This window comes from Ambystoma mexicanum, chromosome 10 (genome assembly GCF_040938575.1).
Source record: "Ambystoma mexicanum isolate Mex_15411 chromosome 10, UKY_AmexF1_1, whole genome shotgun sequence".
In the NCBI taxonomy this organism is placed as follows: Eukaryota; Metazoa; Chordata; class Amphibia; order Caudata; family Ambystomatidae; genus Ambystoma; species Ambystoma mexicanum.
In genome coordinates this window covers 925,477,629-925,495,612 of record NC_090932.1, presented here as the reverse complement: position 1 = coordinate 925,495,612, position 17,984 = coordinate 925,477,629, and positions in this window count along the sequence as shown.

The window sequence follows — 17,984 nt, the reverse complement described above, 5'->3', positions numbered from 1 at the left end:
CAATCACAGACATCACTCAGGTACGACTTCCCCTGGAGCCCGAAACATCCTCCTGGGAGCCCCAGTCCCCGGGATCTACCCTAGATCTGGCCCTCTGGCCAAACTACTATCCCAATGCCTACTGGCGGGCAGAAACGTAATAGCTCACACTTGGAAAACCGCAGAAGGACCGCTAATGCCTTTTTGGTGGGCAAAAATCTGGGACATCTTAATCGCAGAGAAGGTGACGGCTGCCGGGGCAGGCCACCTACATCGCTTCGAGAACATTTGGGGCCCAATCCTAGACTTTGATCAGAATTATCCAGCCCTGACATACAGGCCCCAATTAGCCAGGAGAACTTTACGGGACGATAACTCCCAGCGGGGACAGGAAGAAGAACGTTAAGACCCGGGGGAGGGGAGGGAAGAGCAACCAACTGTATATCCTTTATGCCATTTGTCGTGAATGATCATATTTTGTATTGCTTTATCCGGCACGTTTAAAATAAATATTAAAAAAAAGAAATGTGTGTGGCATTGTCCATTGACCACAAATAAAAGGGAAAGGAAATCTAACTCTCTAAAAACTATTTACAATGGCAGCAGGCTAGTCCGACGGCTCACTTCCCGATTTCGCGGGCCAGGGCATCATCGAACTCCTGCTCGATGTCCCGGAGGCGGTCCTCTTCCATGGCCCCGAGGGTTCGCAGGGATGATGACATGTGGACCTCCAGGTCCCTGCAAATTGCCTCGAGGCACTCGGCCTGCCTCAGAGCCCTACGCATGGAGTTCTCCGCCCTGACCATTGTGAGCCGTGCCTCTTCTGCCTGCTGCCGCTCCGCATCTATAGCATGGCCTAACCGCTGCCACACCGAAGACACTTTCAGTCCTGGGTCCTCCTGCCCTCTGGCCGATGCCTGCCCCTCCGATGTTGAAGGCCCCGAGCCATCATGGCTCCCACCTTGTTGCTGCTGCTGCTGCTGTGCCTCTGCCTGTGCCCTGGCTCTTGCTGCCTGCACATCCTCCTCCGGCTGGGGTGCAGTTGTTGAGGTAGCCACCCCTGCTGGACGTCCGACTCCCGACTGTGGCAGGGATGTGTCCTCCACCAGCCTGGCCGCAGGGTCAGAGGCAGCTCCACAGGGTACCCAGGTGATACATGGGTGGGAAGATGGCATGGAGGACGACTGGCGCATAGGGGGTTCACGTGAGGAGGGGGTTGGAACAAGGTCCAGCAAACGGAGGAATCCGGCCCTGGTGACCTGTCCCAGTAGGTCAACGCGGTCAACGAGGCATTCAAGATGACGTGCAGTGTCCTCACGAAAACACTGCAGGTCTCCTCGCATGCCCCGTTGACACAACGCCATCCCACTCGGGACAGGCTCAACCCGGTCCCGGATAGCCACGTCCGCCGGGAGAGGAAGGCCAGTTGTTGTAAGCGGATCCCGTCCCTGAAAACGGGTCTGGACGTAGGCATCCCTGCTGGTGCAGGATGATGCAGTCACAGGATCTTGGACAGGATTACACACAGGCACCTCCGCGGTGGCCTGTGCTGCCTCCTGTCCCTGCCCCTGCACTGCACCACTAGCACCAGTGGAATCCCCACCACCAGACCCCGTGTCTGTCCCTTGCACGGCCTCCTCCTCCACCAAAACCCCCACCAACCTGGATGACTCCGTGCCATCTTCCTCCGTCGGACCCTGTGGGGTCTCAGCTGCCCCTTCTGCTGCTGAGGAGTCCAACTCCGACCTCCGCCTCTTGGACCTACCCTCGGCAGCTGCGGCCTGGGACGTGGCACCGGACTCCTCACTCCCTGATGAGATGACAACCTGGGAGGGGAGCCAGGCCTTGCGTCTCCGGCTGGCGGTGCGATCCCTGCCGCTGTGCTCCACAGCACCCTCTCTGCCCTCTTCATCAGTTGACGCTGCAGACAGGGAGAGATAGGTCACAGGCATCAGGGCACTGTACAATGGACTGATACACACATGAGAGTTGCACATGGGTGGCAGTGTCAAACTTCAGACATGGCATCACAATCCCCAACACACATGTCATTTCAACTCACACACATGAGCAATTCCACAGCCATATCACAACAGCCAGCACCATCCATACACATACAACAGCATGAGCATCCAGAGGTGAGCCAGACATCACATGAAACACAGGGAGTGCAGTAGACATGCACACACGCCACCACACTTACATGCATGTCTACATCTCCTCCAACTGTTGCAGTGATGAGATCACCATACATGTCAGATCTGCCATTCAGCCTTCTACATATCAGTGTCACATGCATCCATGTTGCATCACAGTTGCACACTTGTCAAGTAAACACACATGCACATGTACACAGTGCAGATACATGCATTATGAACCACCATCCATGCCAATGTACATACACAGAAATTCAAACGTGTGCTCCCACACCTGCATTTGTCCAGCATGCTTACCAACACATACACCATCAATGTGTCTCACACATGAGAAGACACATGTGGCAGCCTCACGCCCATGTTCATACACATCCCTACATGGCCCTACAAAAACACATGTGCAACCTGCACACTACTGGCACACCACGACACGCACAGCGTCCAATCACTCTGCATGTACACTTACGGCTCGACTCCAGATGGGTCTGCTTCTCAAGGATCTGGACGTAGAGCGCTGGGCAGATGCGTTCCGGGACCCTCATTTGGTGGTCCGACAGCTGGCCCCGGCACCCCTCGGCATCCGCTGCCTTCGCGAGGTGCCGGGCCTTGTTGTGGGTCCTGGACCTGAAGTCCTCCCAGCGCTTCTTGACATGATGTAAGTCGCGGACTGCCACCCCCTCCGCGTTGATGTCCATCCAGATCCTGGTCCGTCCTTCATTGTCGGCGTGCAAACTTCCAAAGAGGGCATCATACTGCCCCAGGACTTACTCCACCAGGACACCAACTTCCCTGGCACTGAAGCTGGTGGCCCTCTGCCTCTCTGGCTGGGGGTTGCCAGTGCTGCCAGATGGTGGTGTGCTGGACATGGCAACCCCAGAGGCAGGAGTGGGTGGGCAGCTGGGTCCTGGGGCTGGGCTGTGGAGCGATGGAATCCCAGTCGGGAGTCTTCAGTTCCAGCAGGGATGGTCACAGCAACTGCACCCCTGGCTGACGTGCAGGCAGCAAATGGCAAGGCACGTGGGCAGCAGGCAGTCGGTCAGCAGCAGATTGCAGGTGGGAGCGTGCTCGGGGCTCTGAGGGGCAGTAATTTGGCCTTATGGGCAGGAGCGTGGTCTTCCGTGTGTTTACGCATGGCCAGCTTGATACGGAGTGATTTGGCACGTGAAGGAATTGCACGTCAGCGTGTAATTGGAGGAAAGGCCTTTAGCGCGTAAGCGCATCAGCACATGTACGCGTTTTCATTGGACCAAAGGCCCTTAGCGCGTAACCGCTTTTCTGATGTTGCGCACGCGGGCGTTTCCCTCGTGACATGGGCATAGTGGTTCAGCGCGCGTGAAAAAACTGCACGTCCGCGTGTGAATGCGTGTAATCCGAGGAAAGGGCCTAAGCGATGTGACGCGCGTGGGCGTTTCCCTCAGCACAGGTTAAAGGTGAGCGGGCCCAGCAGTTCGCTGTACGTGCCTTTCGTGGAGACCGACGTGTGTAGCTGCTTTGTGTTGTTTCACGCGCCATCACATCTTCACAGCGATAGAGGACTATCTCTTCTTTTGGCGGGGGTATTGGCTACGTGTGTTTTTCTGCATCGCGCTAGTCAGGCGGTGAGTCGCGCATGCTATTTTTCCCACTGCGGGTGCCCCTGTGTATCGCACCTGTTTTCAAGGTCATAGTAGCCTGCGTGTCCCACGCATAGGCGTTTTTCGTGTTACTGGGTGCCATTGCGTACTGGGGGAGGTTGATTCCACGCACGTAGGCTGCAGGGTTGCGTGCATGGTTTTACTGCAGTTTTGGGGTGCCTGAGCATAGCGTGACCCGTCACTACATCACCGGGGTCACATACAGCCTTGCAGGTGCAGGGGGGGCTGTTAACATCTTGCATCCCACCCCCTTCACCGCAATTGCCCAGGTCAATTGTGGTGTACACCTCCCATTGGCACTACTCCATCTGTGCCGGCACTACTCCATCTGTGCCATGGTTGGGAGGCCACCAAAGGTGAGGGGTGCCTCAGCTGGGCGTACTCCTCGTGGTGGGCGTGGTCAGGGAAGTGGCCCAGGTGACCAGGGAGTAGGGGGACTCCAGGGTGTCCAGGGTGGCCGCAGAGGGGGAAGAGGCAGGAGTGTGCCACTTGAGCACGATGTTGTGCCATGTGTCGGTGCAGTCATGCCACCACCCCCTGTGGTTCTGGGAGATGCAGCTTCTGCATCTGGCACTGGCGCCCGTGTGACCTGGCAGTCCGTTTCATCGACTGCCACGGGCCGAACGGTAGTGGTAGCTGCAGGTGCAGCTGTGGACACCACCACCCAGGCTCAGGGTCTGCCAGCGCAGGCTGCGTTGGCAATTGAAGAGCCCTTGGAAGATTTCCAACAGGCCGGAGGGAAACCGTAGGGGCACGCAGGGCTGCCCTGACCAAGACACGTGTCCCTGGGGCATCAATGTCATCTGCTGTTCCGAATAGCCGGGTGTTGGCAAGTGCAGGGGCAGATGCAGCCAACAACACCCCGGTTGTGAGTCTGCCAACCAGGACAGTCGTGGTCAATGACCCTGCCACAGCGGATGTTGCTGTGCAGGGTCCATTAGAGGGCACCCAGCTGCCACTGACATAAGTCAGCCCTTTGGTCGTCCCGCCACCTGCCACTCCTTTGGCTCAATCCACCGGTCCCACTGGCCATACTGATCAGGGCGGCATCAGCCAGCCAGGGTCTGCGCCACAATCCAAGAGGAGGAAGTTTGCACCTGCAGCATAGGCTGGGACCCCACACACAGCCACGATCTCCTGCACGTCGAGGAAGAAGCCTTTCTGCAACCAGGAACTGGACTACCTCGTGGACTACGTGCGGGACCACAGCCGTGACATGCTAGTGGGTGATAATTGTCAGACTACGGCTGCCCACCGTGGTACCCACTGGAAGCAAGTTGCGGAACGTGAGTGCATTCGGCCATGAGGTGCGCACGGCGCAAGAGTGCAAAAAGCGTTGGAATGACCTCAAACGCAGCGCTAAGGCTAAGCGTGCCTCAAATTACAACTTGACTCTGGTGACTGGCGGTGGGCCTGCACCAGAGGAGGAAGACCTCACTCCGCATGAGTCACTCGTTGCGGAGTTCATACCATCAGAATCGGTCGAAGGAGTGGGAGAGATGCCGGACTTTGATGCACAGTCCAGTGAGTGTTGATGCATGTTTGTCGAGGACGTGTGTGTTTTACTTGTGTGATGTGCATGACTGCCACTAAATGTCACATGTACATGGTTATGATGTGTGAGTAATGCAATGCTTCCCTGATGCATGTCTACTCTGCTGGATGGTGGACATGTGGAGCAAACGGGGACTGTCCACATCACCACTTTTGCACCCTACTCACATACTGGTTACCAGTTTGCCCCCCCGGTCCATGTTCCAGCTCACTGGCACTTCTGCATGTAGCGTGGGGTGAGCTTCCTCTCAGCCCAGGAACTATGCATAGCATGACTGATGTGCATGTACACTCTGCCTGCAAGGGGGTACCCAATGTAGATATGCTCCCTTGCCCCTCAACCGCCTGCTCTGCACCCCAATTCCACCTTAGCACTGGTCTGCTACAATATTGCCGTTGGGTACTTCCCTGTTCATGCCTCCTGTGTACATGCTAACATCCAGCGGCCAATCTGCCAGACATATCCTTTGTGGTACATCCTTAGTACTTGATGCAGGGTGTCTCACTTGGACTGTGCAGAGGTCAGATGCCCTGCAGGGACATGAGTGCCCATTCATGCTCCATGTGCATTCCACGCATGCCCATATGTTTCCATGACTGGATGATGACTGTAATACAAGTCCAGGATGACCTAAATTGCATGGAATTTCATCTGCATTCCCATGTCAACTGTGGCTCAGTACTGCGCTGCACACATGTTTAGGGTCTGACAATCTTTGAAGGTCACAGGCCTCAGCCTGTTTAATGGCCAATGACTCTGTCCAACTGGTGTAGTGTCTTCTTCACACGTGGGTGGACTCCAGAGGTTTCATCATGTGTCCTGCTTACTGTCCCATCATCATTTGCAGTGTTGTCACTTGACTCACATGAAGCTGTTGATGCTAGTCAACACTGTGTCAATACACAGGTCTATGCTCAGCCTTTTGATACCATGCTAGGCATCCCTGCTTTTGCACTTGGGTGGAGGGGTGCTTTGCTTGTAGATATGTTACCCATTGAATGCACATTGCACGTGATGCCTGAAGTTGACCTTGCACTGCCTTCACATTTTCTGACACACACCATGGAGTCCTTGTACATGTAGGTAGTGAGTAAAATACATATTTGCTGCACTGCATAGACCCACTTCAGTGCAAACTACCACCTTTCAACAGGTCTAATCACAGAAGCAATTTCAAGTTGACCCAGCATGCATGCCAGGTTCTATTTTGTGTGGCACATGTCTGCCTGATGTGTTTGTTGTCGGTATGTGTGTGTGTTGTGTGCTTCTAACATGTGTAGTGACCTTTTTTCTCTCTATTTTTCAGATGATGACGCAATGGAGCCGGAGGATGGTGTTGTCATACCAGGCACAGGGTTGTCATCACTACATCAACCCAGCACAAGTGGGGGTAGTGGGGTGGTAGGCCACGAAAACCCCCAAGTGCTACAGTCCATCTTGTCTCTGGCTGCCTATGAGTCCAGCCCTGAAGAGCACTCTGACGACCATGTCGAGTTGGATGAGCATCAGGTCCATATGTCAGGGGTGAGTGATTCTGATGTGGACACTCCTCTGTCCGCGACACCTGCACTGAGGGGTCAGACAGTCGTGGTGGATCGGGACGCAGGGTCAACCTCCACACCAGTCACTGATGTGCCTGGGACATCACGTCGACGGGGGCATGTAGTCATGCAGCCGCGGGCAGTGCCAACACAACGAAGACACCCGGTCCTTGGGTCCCGCAGGGGTCAAGCCCAGCAACATGGTCGCCGCACGCAACCACAGTATACTGAGTGGGAGCAAGACATGACTGCCAATTCTGAACGGCAGGTGGCAGCAATGGAGAACATTGCTGAGAGCATGGAGCGTGTGGCCCAATCTGTGCTCCCCCCTGCTAGGCAGGTGCTTCTCCAGCAGCAGGCGGCACGGTCCACGGCCCGCTCGCTCAGCTGGGCATGGCAGCCTCAGACAGGGCACGCCAGGCTGAAATGTCGTCTCTGCCTCAAGCAATTGCTGCTCACACAGAGGCACACATGAAGGCACTGAGGGAGGAACATGCTTCCCTCAGATCCACTGTGGGCGTCCTTCTGATGTCCCAGAGGGAGCGGGCAGAGGAGAGGTTTGCACAGCTTGAGCGTACCAAAGCCAGGCCTTGCAGGAGGAACTCTGTATTACACATGCTACCTTGCAAGAGGAAGCACGTGTATCACGGGAGGTTCTGCATGCAGACCTACATGTCATCACCACACAGAACCAGGTTCACCCATCCGGCAGACCTGCTGCCGACAAGGGGCAAGCTGCAGCTAGGCGTGGTCATGCTCCTGTGCCACGTCCTCCTTTCCAGGAAGAGCCAGAATCGGACAACAATCTATCTCCCACATAGATCGGGCTGGGCAGGCGTTGGGCCCATGGAGTTTTTTTTTTCCTCAGCATCATCGCATGTGGGTGTTCAGCAGCACCCTGTACCTCCCCCCTCCTGGGTGCCTCCCCCCCGGGTCGTATGTGGCCATTTTTGATTTTTCTTTTAGTTTAGTTATTTAAGTTTCTGTTTGATAGTTAGTTTAAATAGGTAAAGTAGGTTTTTCATAGTTAGTCTAATTAGTTAATATAGTTTAAAATTGCTGGTCTATTGTGCTTTCATGTACGGTGTGGTGCTTTGTGGCTTTTGAAAGCATCCACTGTCTGTTCCAGCTGGGCCCTTCAAGCTTGTCTTCTGTATGTGTTTGCTGCTTGGGGTCCTAGACTCACATATGCCACTCCTGCTTACCTTATCCATGGGCTCACAAGGATGGTTCGGTGTAACAGCCTATTACACAAGGGCAATGGACTGTCATATCTGTAGCATGTCTGCTGCTGTGGAACTTGTGTAAACACCCCTAGTGGGGATGATTGGGGTGTAATTGTCCACTGTTCTTCTTTTGCTAGATGGGGTGTTTAATGATTCATGTGTACATTCATTGCTATGCATTGTGTAGTATGTTTCTTAAATTTAATGAACATGTGCTTGTTGCAAATCATGCCGTAGATAGCGTGTTCCACACTGTTGCTGTGAAAGACGGACTGATGGTGTGATTTCTGATGTACGTCTCTGACATGGTCCAGTCATGTAATGCCTGAAGAGACACACACAGATGAATATTAAGCATTAATCATGTGCTTCATGCACTTTCTGCAGGGGGATGAGCCTCAAGACCACCTTTGCTAGCAGACATGGGCCATTGGACGTCTGGAATCAGGACACGTTTGGTGCTGCCGACATGTGCATGTGTGCGCAGGCAGAGGCACATGGATTGCGATCATACATCTGAAAATCGATGACTTGTTTCAAGGGACTCCAGGCAAGGTGAGCAGCACAGGGGGGTCACAACACAGCAAACCTTCCACCTGGCCAGTTGAACATGCATGCTTAGTAGCAGCACTGACGGTGAACTTGGACAAATATTGGTGTAGAAGCGCACAATACAGCTCAGATGTGTTAGTGGGCTAATGGCTAGTTGATGTGAAAGTTGTCTGGGGCACCTGCAGGGGCAGTGGCACATACCCTCCGGTCCACCATGGTCCATTGAGGCACTTGTATTAGCCATGTAGCATTCTGAGACATGGAATGAAGCAGCTCACAGGGACATACAGCAAGGGACAGACTCGGGTGCAGTGCATTTCATTTCCAAGTAGAAATTGATACATGCACTGGCTACTTTATTTTGGTCATGGTGGTACAGGACTTGTTCTGAAGTCAGACCTAGCTATATGTGTCTGTCTGCTTACACAGGGAACATTGCATGTTGTGTGAATCGTGACACATTGGTGTTCCATTTGCCACGCACCCACCGGTGCCTGACTTACTGCATTGACTGTGTATGAACCATCAGAGGGGTAATGTTATGTATGGGTATGAAGCATCCACACAAGTTTGTCTGTAGTGTATTTTGTTACTTTGGGGCATATTTGGTAGTGTGTTTGTGTGTTTTGGCCACACGCAGATTATTAACTGTGGCTCTCTTTGCAGCATTGAAATGTTCCTGTTACCGGACCTGAGAGTGAGCTGGCAGACGGCCAGCACTCACCCCAGCGATAAGATTCTCTTTGACTTACATTTGAGTAATTTGGTGCTATGTGCATGTGAACAAGTTTGATCTAATTGTGTATGTGTTAATGTGTGTACTACATTTGGGTGCATTCCCTACTTTCCCGTGTCAATCCTACTCCCCTCTCCTGCCCCTCATTCCGGTTATCCAGTATGCCAATGCCTGTCCCGACTGCATATCCCTGACCCTCCTTCCCCACCAGGGTCTCAGAGGCCTGTGTGAGTTAGACCTTGCAGGCACCCAGACCACGGTGGGGGTGGGTGGTTGGTGCCACTCCTGTGCCTGTACACGGGAGCTGTGACAGTAGACTTCCGTTTGTGGTGCATCATTCTATGTTATGTGCCACACATGGTTCAGATCCTGTTGTGACATTGTTTTACTGTGCTACCTTGGTTGTTAACATCATTGTGGTAGTACTTGGCCTTTGTGGCGTACTGCTACTTCAAGTCATCTACTGGAGGCTGTTCTGGTTTGTTTTACTGCCTACAGGCTATTTGCTTGGCTTCTGTGTTGTCCTGCTTTGAGTTCTGTTGGATTTTCTGCTTTTGCAAATAGAGGTGGACTCTGAGGGTGCTGGCAAGTTTTTACACACAAGGTGGGCGATGGTGACAAAGGGGAAGGGTGATCCTGTGGCCAGGTGGAATTCAAGGATGTCGGATGAATAACCCACATGCAGTTGTTCAGTGGGTCGTGGTGATTTGTGAGGGAGGGGGGGTGTTTTATTGTTGATAGTTGCCTTGCCCTGCAGTGTGATGGGTACCCTGAAATTGTAATTGTGCTTTCCTATTTACATGATGTATTCTGCTGATCAATGCCTGTTCATGTGTTGTGTTTACCTTTGACATGCTGGGGTATACACATGGTGAATGTTCACATGTGATGTGTAGAGGACACTGATGGTCACTAGATTTCACATGCATATGTTGAGTGCATGTCCCTACTGACCCACACAGTCGCACTATGATCCACTACATGTACAACCACCCTTCCATGTCCACGTGTACACTCTGTTTGCCTTCTGGTGCCCACTGAGTCCTTGCAGCACATGTTCTATGACCATTTGTGCATCCTGTACATGCCTATTTTGCTTTTTATATGTAGTTTGTCGCTTAGATGCTATGCTCAGGGTGTGCATCACACACAATGGCTGTTCACTGTGCTGTGCGCTGAGCAGTGTGTTGTTGGAGGTGGACACGGCACACAGTAGCTGCAGTGTTGATTTTGCAATGCACATTGTGCATGTGGACAGGCATTCATTGTTGTGTTTCAAATACGACTTTTGGAATGCATTTGGGTATGACTTATTTTGGGTGGGAGGTTGTTGGTCAGTCATTTCATCATGTTGTGGTTTTGGGGGGTTTGAGTGACATACCAGTGATAGTCATGTCCTGTTTTGCAGGTCTGCGTGATTCACACCTTGCATGTGTGCCTTTTGGTCACATAGGATTGCTTGTGTTTAAGTAGCTAGGGATGCACACAATGCGTTAATTCCATGGCAACAATCTCAGGGTGGTAAGGTTGTGACAGTTGAGTCATCATCGATTGTCACCTGGTATGTGCCAGGCCTGTGTGCACTCCACAGGGTTGGGAGTTTAGGTGAAAAATCTGGCCACAAGCTGGGTCCGGGCTTCCTCGCCACGTGCTCTATCCCCTCCCATGGGCAGCGCCTGTGCCTGTGGTTGGGGATGTGGGGGCACCACCATGTCCACCGGTACGCCCTGCCGTGTTGCAACCTTGTGCAGGACACATGCTGCCACAATGATCCTGCACACTACTGGGGGTGCATAGAGTAGCTGCCCGCCAGAGCGGTCAAGGGAGCGGAAGCGTGACTTGAGCACTCCGAATGTGCGCTCCACTATGGCCCTGGTTGCAATATGGGCTGTGTTGTATCTTACCTGGGGTGGTGTGGTGGGGTTCCGGATTGGCGTGATCATGTGGTTGCTCAGAGGGTAGGCACTGTCCCCTGGAGAGGTGATAATGGTTGTGATTATTGGGGTTTGTGTATTTGTGTGTGTGTGTGTGTGACATGCATGCATGTGCACGGGCATTTGTACTCACCTAGGAGCCATGTGTCGCCATGCTGCCCAGCTTCCAGGGCCCGGCTCAGGGCGGACATTCTGTATATGAAACTGTCATGGGTGGAGCCAGTGTAGTTTGCATAGACAGAGGTGATGATTCCCTTTGCATCGCATACCACCTGTACATTGATGGAATGCCAGTGCTTGCGGTTTTGGTAGATGTGCTCAGTGGCCCTAGGTGGACGTAGGGCCATATGGGTGCAATCTATGGCACCAAGCACTTTGGGGAAGTGTGCCACCCTGTAAAAGTCCTGGACAATGGCCTGCCTTTCTGCGGGTGTTCTGGGCATGTATATGTGCCTGTGGACTGAGGGACGCGCTGTCATGATTGCCAATACCTGGCGTAGGCAGCGTGGCCTGTGAGACCCCCCCACTATGGCAGTAGTCCGCTGAAAAGACCCAGTGGCCAAAAAATGCAGGACATTGAGCACCAAGGGGCTCAATGCTTGGGAGCAGAGGGTGGGGGATGTTAGGTCATCTTCCCACTCCCTGACCAGGTCTAGGATGATATGGGGTGGAAACCTATACCTGCGATAGACCTGGTCGTCAGGCATCCCCAAAAAGGCTTGTCCGTGGTGAAAAAATGCGTGCCCTGGCTATTTTCCTCCTCCTGCGGTGTCCCACGATCAGTGCTGCGACAAATGGGGCATTCATCATAGCTGTATATACGTGTTTGTTGTTTGCCGCACTTTTATGCTGTGCGCGGTGATGCTTCCGCTTGCCTTCGTGTGGCGGATGCGTTGACGCCTGGGTGCGTCTTTTGCCGTGTGCGGGTTTCCCGTATTTGAATCTATGAATACGGGTTGTTCGCGTGCGTGTGGGCGTTCCGTGTAGTTACCTGCAGTACTTCCCCAGTTACGCCTTCTTTTTCACGCGTTATTCCCCATTCCGCGTGTTATGCCCACTGTTCCACCCACTTTTGTTGTGTGCGCTGCGCTATGTGCGCTTTCGCTGTGCGCTTAGCGCACGCTGTTTGGAGACGTGTGCGCCATGCACGGATTTGGCGCACAACCAGTGGGAAAGTAGCGCAGCGCCTTCCTTCAATCGCACCAATGCGTGTGCGCTTGCTTTCTCCCGCTTGCGCCTCCTTGCTCTGGGATTTTCGGCGCACGTTTGTTCCATGAATGGGCCCCTTAATATTGATCTGAAATTCGGATTGTGACTGCTTTTCTCAAAGAGCTCCTCCGACTGTTTAGTACCGCCACAGGACAACAGGCAAGTGCTGGAGCAGTGTTGCTGCATCCTGGCAGAAGGCCGAATCATCAAGGTTCTGTGGGGGCCTTGGAGCGTGCAGTGAGGTGCTTCTGATTGTGGAGTCTGATCGGGAAACGGACTCTTGTAGCACTGGTGAAGGATTATGCTGAGACGAGGTGAGGCGGACGCAGAGACGGCTGTCAGTGACTCTGCGATTGGGGCTGTGAAGCTGGAGACTGGCACCGTGCTGCATACTCATTGCCACTGTGGAACTTTGACTTTGGCGAGCTGGCGGCAATATAGAGGCTGGGCCCTGCGACGCTCACTGTGATCTGGCGAACCGGAGCGTGAGGAAGTACTGGAGTGCTGCTATGGTTCTGGATTATAACTGAAGATTTACCGGAAGCGGCAAGTAAGATCACTTGACTATTGCCGCCGGTGCATGGTGCTCGGCTGCCGGTGTCTTCAAGCTGCGCACTGTTGAGGAAAGAGTGATTTGCTATAAGTGTTTATGCCTGTGGTGGGTGCCTCACTTGGTGGTTGTTCCTGCAGTGTGTATGTATGGACTGGATTGTCATCCGCACATACTCCTGCATACAGGTTTGCATTCTGTGTCCGTTGCTACATGAGTGATTCTTTCCCGACTGCCCTGGTAGTGTAACTATAAGGAGAAGCGATTGAAAGGCTGCAATGACCAGGGGATCCAGCCCTAAGAAAGGTGGCGCTGTGAATAAGTTCACCAAACCCACTTCTAAAGTGTCCTGATTGGCTGGCAGCGATGTGCAGACCGACGAGCAGACAGTGAGTTTCTGGAATAGGCAATTTGATTGACTTACAATGTATTATGGACACAATGCATCAAGGTTTTGCTTCGGTAAACATTAAGCTAAATGGCATTACTGAAACCATGTTGTCCATGCGCGCGCAACTTGAAAAAGAGTCTCAGTGGATAACTGAAGCAGAAAGATGGATAAGCAACACTGAGGGTAATGTTGTGGAGTTGCAGACTGCGGTCTCTGCTCTTACCTGAAGCAGGTGAAAGCCAAGTGCAAGAATTTGGAGTCTAGATCCCGCAGAAATAATATACGTATTGCGGGTGTGCCAGAGGATGCCCTCTGGGGTCAAATGGAAGTGGCAGTGGAGAACTTGCTGCGGGAGGTGTTGGGCAGCCTAGGATGGTCCCTACATTTTACAGTTGAACAAGCACATAGGGTGCTGGCTGCAAAGCCTAAACCTGGTGATTACCCTCGGCTGATCATAGCATGCATTATGAACTATTGGGACTGTGACTTAATACTGCATGCTGCAAGGGATAAGCAGGAACTGCGCCTGGGCTCTAGTGGTTTGCATTTTCCCGGATTACACTGTGGCGGTGCAACCGGAGCAGCGCTCCTTTATGGGGGTGAAGAAGCTGCTTAGAGAGTGAAGCACACTGTATGCTATGTTGTTCCCTTCCTGTCTTGAGCTACAGCATAATACCAATCCTTCTTTTTTATGGTTCCTGAGGAGGCAATCTTTTATTGAGACGCATATTCTAGTACCTTCTAAGTCTGGAGGTCTTCAAAATGATTCCTGGTGCTGGTGGATGTGGTCAGCGATACTTTTGTGGTATTGTGCATTGATGTTACCCGGTGGAGGTGGTTTAATCAAATGCCCTTGTGCTAGTTATTGGCTCACTCTGCATGGCAACCGTTTTCCCCATTGCAGGTGTAAATGGTTGATGTTCTAATGGGTGTGAGGAGGCAGGGGATGAACATGGCCGATGTTTGCGGGGCTGTGAGGGTGGGATGGGAGGTGGGAGCGTTTATATATTGAGTTAGAAATTACAAAAGGCACTTGGACATGGTTTGCAAGAAACTGACGGAATCACATACAGGGTTGGTGGTGGATCTTTGTATTTCCATTTTGGGCATGGTGCAGGCTGCTGGGTTGAGTTCTTCAGTTTAATTGTTCAGCTGGCATGTCTGGGGTTTGGGAAATCCAATTAAAGCACGTATGATAATGGCCTTTGTCAATGGAAAATGTGCAAACGTATTTTTGCAAGAGACGCATATAGTGGCTAAGTAGTGAGAACTATTTGCACCAGGGTGGGGTGAGGAATAGATATTATACATCCTATTCGACGAGGGCCAGGAGGGTCATGACTTTAATATGCTGAGATATGCAGTTTGTGCACCTGGGTACAAAGGTTGGTGAGGGAGGACGATATGTATTGGTGCATGGCACTCTATGTGGGTGGGAGGTACTCTTGGTGAATGTGTGTGGCCCTAACATTAATGACCCTGAATTCATTGGTATATTTCAATTGTGTACCTCATTGATTGCAGCAGGGGCATGAACACTATTTTTAGCACAACTTTGGATCACACTTCGGATGCGCCTAGATGTTCTACTGGAGCGGCACTGACTATTTTGGCTCACATGGGTGAAATGGATGGCGTGCGTTGAATGGGTCAGGGAGGGAATAACATATTATTCCACTGTACACGATATGCATTCAGGAAATGATGTGTGGCTCATATCTAGTCTGCTATTGCCTACGGTGGAAGGGTGTTCCATATTTCCTCACTCCTATTCAGACCATTCTATGATTTCCCTTTCTTTGCTTTTATCTAAATAGTATGGGGATTTTCCCTCCCTGGCGCTTCAAGCCTGCTGCACAGTGGGATCCAGTGTCCGTTACTACTTTGCAAGAGCATATTGCCACATACTTCGAGTTGAGTGATGGTTCAGTGGGATTGGGAGTGGTCTCGTGGCAGGTGTTTAAGGCATATATATGCAAGTGATTGTGATCTCCACTGAGTTTGGGATGTTGAAGGTGATAAGGACTGAGATGCGATTTCTTGAATCCGAACTCTCTGCATTAAAGGTTCAATATGCTCAGTGTCTTACTTTGCAGCATGACGTTAAGACTAGGTTGGATGCATTCCGTGAAGTTGCTAATAGAGCAATATGTTATTTAGATAGACCTGCCATGGCAAGGCGGAATGGGCTGCTTGCTCGTACAGTACGGAGTTAGTTGGGGAATAAACCTATTCAGTGCATCCAACGATTGGATGGAACAGTGGCACATGCGGATGGGGATATTAATACAGTGTTTTATCATTTTTACTCTGCTCTATACACGGCTAAGACTACAGCAACCTCTCCCGAGATAGATTAATATTTGAATGAGATACAAACGTCAGAAGAGTCTATGGAGGCGCTTGAAGCCCCATTTATGGTTGAAGAGATCAAGCTAGCGATTAAAGAGCTCTCTGGTGGGAAATCCCCTGGGTCGGATGACTTCTGCGCAGAATGTTATAAGGTATTTTGTGATGAGTTGGCTCCCCAATTACTGCAGATATGGACGGAGGCATTGGAGGAGGGGATACTGCCGGAGATGTTACACGAAGCAATCATTCTTTTACTGAATAATGATAAGATTGCGAGTGAGTGTGGGTTTTACAGACCCCTATATATACGCCAAAATTATAGTGATGCGATTGTCCCCTTTGATGCTGTATATGGTGCACGCCAATCAATCCAGATTTATACTGGGGCGGTCGACGGCTTCTAATATTAGATGTTTTTATGATGTTTTTGCTCAGGTCCCACAGAATAGTCGAGCAGTGGCTGTTTCACTTGACATGCAGAAAGTGGACAATACTGTTGCCGCGCCCTTTTTGTTCCGTCTTCTTGAGAGTTATGGGTTCAGTCCTCATTTTATTTTGGGGATCCATTTGCTGTGCACACAAACGTTAGCTCATATGTTTACGAACGGTAGGGTGTCGCCTTCCTTTGGATTAGGTAGTGGGATTAGACAGGGATGTCCCCTCGCTCCCCTGTTGTTCGCTCTGGTTATTGTGCCCTTGTAGGATTTGATCTGGGGTAAATTTAAGGAGGCTGGTATACTATTGGGGAAGGGGGGGAATTAGAAGTCATGTTGCTATACGTTGATGACATTTTGTTGTACCTAGGCAATTCTGCAACTCATCTGGCACCAGTACAAAACTTTGGCAAATACTCTGCTCTCATTAACAATAATAAGTCTGTCATTTTCTGCTATCAGATGGCACTCAGTGCATGATTAGCATACTGGGTCTGAAATGGGGTGAGAAGTGATTTTCGTTATCTGCGCATTAGGGTGGCACACATTGCTTCTGAGACCTTTGACTTGAACTGTAGCAGATACTTGGGAGAGTTGCAAGTTAAACTTCATAGGTGGAGTGGCATCCCTATATCTATGGCTGGACAACTAGTATTGATTAAGGTAATAATGATGATGGCCATTTTACCTCAACTCCTTTACTATTTTCATAATAGCCTGATGTGGCAGGGAGTGGGTTCTTCTCGGAACTGGTTGGTTTGAGTTCCTCCTTCGTATGGTTGGGAGGTTGGATTCGGATGAGCTGGGATTGACTGGCTAGGCCCCATGAGGCGGAGGCCAGGCTGCCCTGCACTTTGAATTATATTACCTGATGGCGCAATTGTATTATGCAACACTTTGGAATGCGGATCATCGAGAGAAAACGCATGTGAGGCTGGAGCGGATACAAGCAGGCTCCACATCAGTGATTCTGTTGCTTGCAGGGAAGACATATCACAGCAATCATCGTTTAGACCTGGTAAAGGCGACACAAGATGCTTGGACTAGGTTGAATACGAAAGGTAAGGCCTTGAACATCTATGATAAGAGGATCCCACTTTGGGGTATGACGGTGGAGCCTGCCACTGATAAGGTGTTGGCGAGGGACTTGGGATGGGCGGGTATCCAGATGTTAGGCGATTTGTATATAGATAGGTAATCAGAGAGCATGCTGGCGCTACTGCTCTACAATTGCTCCAATACTACTGTATGCGTGCAGCATTCGGGACAGGTTGGTGGGGGTAACCATCAGAACCTGTGCCACATCCTTGTTGGTTGTACGTTCTCTTGCCATCAACACACACAAAGTGTTGAAATGGAATTCTTAAGATTGCACAATCATTGGTGGCAGCTAAGGGTCCTGATAATAGGGCCAAATTGGAAAAGGATTTGGGCACAGTGATTACAGATTCAAAGCGGACACAAATCTGTCAACTAATTAAGGGACGGAACAAGTTACTTACCTGTAACTGTTGTTCTCCAGCATGGGTCTGACATGGATTCACATGCTCATTAATATTCCCCGTCGTCAGGCTGGGAATCCTCGGTAAAGAAAAATCAGTATCAGTTTCGTTTCTGATCTGTCTTTCGTAGTAGTAACCAATCACTGATCTCTGCGTCATACTGACCACAGCCAATGACTGCCATCTCCCTAAGCCCCGCCTCTGGCAGCCATCTTCAGATTTGGTAGCACGTG